The 3,461-nt window shown below is 38.0% G+C and overlaps 1 non-coding gene across 1 annotated transcript; it reads left to right on the top strand.

Moving 5' to 3' along the window:
- The first annotated feature begins 1,860 nt into the window (after positions 1-1,860).
- Positions 1,861-1,967, top strand: LOC131158955 (small nucleolar RNA R71). Its single transcript, XR_009137572.1, has one exon. It is a non-coding gene; the product is annotated as a small nucleolar RNA R71 (small nucleolar RNA).
- The last annotated feature ends 1,494 nt before the right edge of the window (positions 1,968-3,461 follow it).

The following is a 3,461-nucleotide window of genomic DNA, read 5'->3' as shown; positions in this document are numbered from 1 at the left end:
TCCACTTCTTCGTCTGCTCTTTGTAGATTTGTGCATTTTCATACGCATCACCCGAGAATGCATAGCGAAGATGCTCAGGGAATTGTTTCAAATCTAGAGATATAGGTTGTTGCATCTTTCCTTTAGAGATTACAGAGTCCATCCTTGCTACCATAGGTTCTGGCCTCCCCACACGCTGCTGTGTTGTAATCTGCTGCAAGGATCGTTCTAGGTGATCAACTTGTACATCTTTTTGAAAGACTTTTTCTACACCTTGCTGAATGACATCTACCCGAAAGCAAGTGCTTGGATCTTCTAGGAATCTCATGTCTTGGTAGATGTTGAACATAACCTCTTCCTTATCCACTCTCAATGTTAACTCACCCTTTTGAACATCAATTAAAGCCCTTCCAGTGGCCAAGAATGGTCGGCCAAGAATTAGTGGGACTTCTTGGTCTTCCTCCATATCTAACACCACAAAATCAGCAGGAAAAATAAATTTATCCACCTTTACCAATACGTCTTCTATGATTTCATGTGGATACTTGATGGATCGGTCTGCTAGTTGCAAAGAAATGGTTGTTTGTTTCATCTCTCTAAGTCCCAATTTCCTGCAAACAGAAAGTGGCATAAGATTAATACTAGCACCAAGATCACATAAAACTTTATCAAAAAATAAATTTCCAATAGTGCAGGGCAAAGTAAAACTCCCTGGATCTTTTAATTTTTGAGGCAATTTCTTTTGAAGAATAGCACTACACTCCTCAGTAAGCTTCACTGTTTCGAACTCCTCCAACCTTCTTTTCTTTGAAATGATGTCCTTCAAGAATTTGACATAGTTTGGAATTTGTTCCAAGGCATCTGTAAGAGGAATATTTATGTGAATTTTCTTAAAAATATCCAAAAACTTAGAAAATTGCTTATCTAATTTTTGTTTTTGAAAACGTTGAGGATAAGGAAGTGGAGTAGAGAGAATAGGAGGATTGTCAGGAAATGAAATTGATGGAAGCGTGTCCGTCTCTCTTGGTGTATCCTCCACAATCTCCTCTTCTTCCCCTTTATTCTTGCTTCGGCCATTCTTTTTAGGTGTAGATGTGGACATAGTTTCCTTTGCTGGTGATTTATCAATTTCTCTTCCACTCCTAAGTGTGATGACATTGCATTGTTCCTTAGGATTCACTTCTGTGTTGCTAGGAAAAGTTCCTCTCTGTTGGGTATTTATAGTCGTGGCCAGTTGCCCAATTTGTATTTCAAGGTTCTTCATAGTGGCTCCCATATTGTTGCAATGAGTCTCAATGTTGTCTAGTCGTGCATCTGTCTTTTTAAACCTTGCTTTTGTCTCCTCAACAAAAGATATCATGGCATCCTCAAGTGACATCTTCTTCTCACCTTGATGACTTTCAAATCCTGCAGGAGGTTGCAGCACATTCCTTGTATTAGTTAGACAAATTCTCATGATTTCGAAGCCCTGAATGGTAATATTGTGGCAAAGGATCACCACGATAATTGTAGTTCCAATTATTGATGTATTGAACCTGCTCTTGACTCGCTCCAATACTCGAATCTGTCCTACTTGTAGCTGCCACATATTCTGCACCTTGTGATATCCTCTGGGTTGTCAAAGATGAAATTTGATGAGACAAAGAAGCAACTTGAGCTGAAAGTGCAGCAAACGGCTCCAATTCATGAATTCCAGCAACTTTCTTAGCCATTGCTCTTTCAGTTGGCCATTGATAGTTATTTGAGGTCATTTCTTCCAAAAGAGCAGTAGCACCCTCAGGTGTCTTTGACATCAAAGTTCCCCCAGATGCAGCATCAACTAAAGTCCGCGTTTGCCCATTTAACCTGTTATAGAACATCTGAATTTGCAACCAATCCGGTAATCCATGTTGTGGGCAGCGTCGAATCAAATCTTTATACCTTTCCCATGCTTCATAGAGTGATTCAAAATCATGCTGCTTGAATTGACCAATCTCACTCCTGAGTTGAGCTGTTTTTGCAAGTGGAAAGAATTTAGTTAGAAATTTTTCTGCCATGTCCTGCCAACTAGTAATACTCCCAGGTTGTAGCGACTGTAGCCAACCTCTTGCTTTGTCCCTAAAAAAGAAAGGGAATAATCTCAGTCTAATGGTGTCTTCAGTAACACCATTGATCTTCACAGTATCACAAATCTCCAAAAATATCGCCAGATGGATATTGGGATCATCAAGTGGCGATCCACTGAATTGGGCCTGCTGCACCATGCTGATTAATGCGGGTTTAAGCTCAAAATTGTTGGCGTTAATGGGCTGGCGTCTGATACCCGAATAATTGTCATTTACAACTCGTCGCACATAATCCTTCAAGGCGCGTGGCTGTGCATTATCTTGTCCGTTCTCCATGGCTAATACCCTCTTTTTCCTTAGTGCTCTGAGCGTTCTTTCAATCTCCGGATCAAAAGGAATAATGTCACGTGTTCTAGCCCTGCGCATCCAACATAAAAAACACACCAGAAATACAAAAAAAAAAAAAATAATAATAATAATAAAATAAAATAAATAAATAAATAAATAAAAATATAAAAATAAAATTCTAAATTAAAACCAAGATTACTTTGTATCGATATTGGCAAAAATAAGAAAAACTCAATCCCCGGCAACGACGCCAAAAACTTGACCGGTGCAAACTGCAAGTGCACAGTATCGTAGTTTTATAATATAATGATGTGTAGAGTATCGTCCTCAGGGATTGATGTCTTAATTTTACCAAGTACCGAGATTTTACTAACCTTGATTTTATTTAGAAAAATTAACAATTTTAGACTGCAAAATTTAAACAAAGCTACTTTAAATAAACTATTCAGGAGAATTTAAAACTGAATACCGCGTGTCAAATTGATGATGGTGAAAACTTCTAGGAAACTGATTTCACCTAGTTTCTCACTATGCTTTACTCATTTAGCTAATTTAACTTCGTTTTCTCTGTTTGTTAACAAATCGCCAATTTTTCCAAAAGCCTCTTTCGATAGTCAATCGGAACCTATTCATGTTTATTATTTAACATAAGAGTATGCAAATTAATAATGCAAGAACGCACTAAAACCCTTGATTTTTTATGCGACGTAGGTTCATACAAGTCTTTCGATCTCTATATTTACCTACGCTGAATTATCCAAGATCTATCCTATAATCCCCCATTTCGGTAGCAAATCACAAGACTAAAATCATTTAATTAATGGTCAGTTAATTAAAAGCATTAGGCACAGAATAACTCAAACAAACATTAATGAAAACTATTTCAGATTAGCATCAAAGAGCAAGCATAGTTCGAAACTGGCTACATCGTTTTCCTAGAATTCAAAAATTTAGTTCATTCCGAAAATAAAATCCAACATAACAGATTTCACCATATTTTCTTCAATTTGGAGCGTACGGGAAAAGATCAACACTCGCCGCACCGCCGTCGCGCATCACGAACACCCCGAATATCGCCGTTGTTCGCCG

Source organism: Malania oleifera, chromosome 6 (genome assembly GCF_029873635.1).
Source record: "Malania oleifera isolate guangnan ecotype guangnan chromosome 6, ASM2987363v1, whole genome shotgun sequence".
NCBI classification, from domain to species: domain Eukaryota; kingdom Viridiplantae; phylum Streptophyta; class Magnoliopsida; order Santalales; family Ximeniaceae; genus Malania; species Malania oleifera.
Note: the sequence above shows the minus strand (reverse complement) of the source record. Positions and strands in the feature narration are given on the sequence as shown.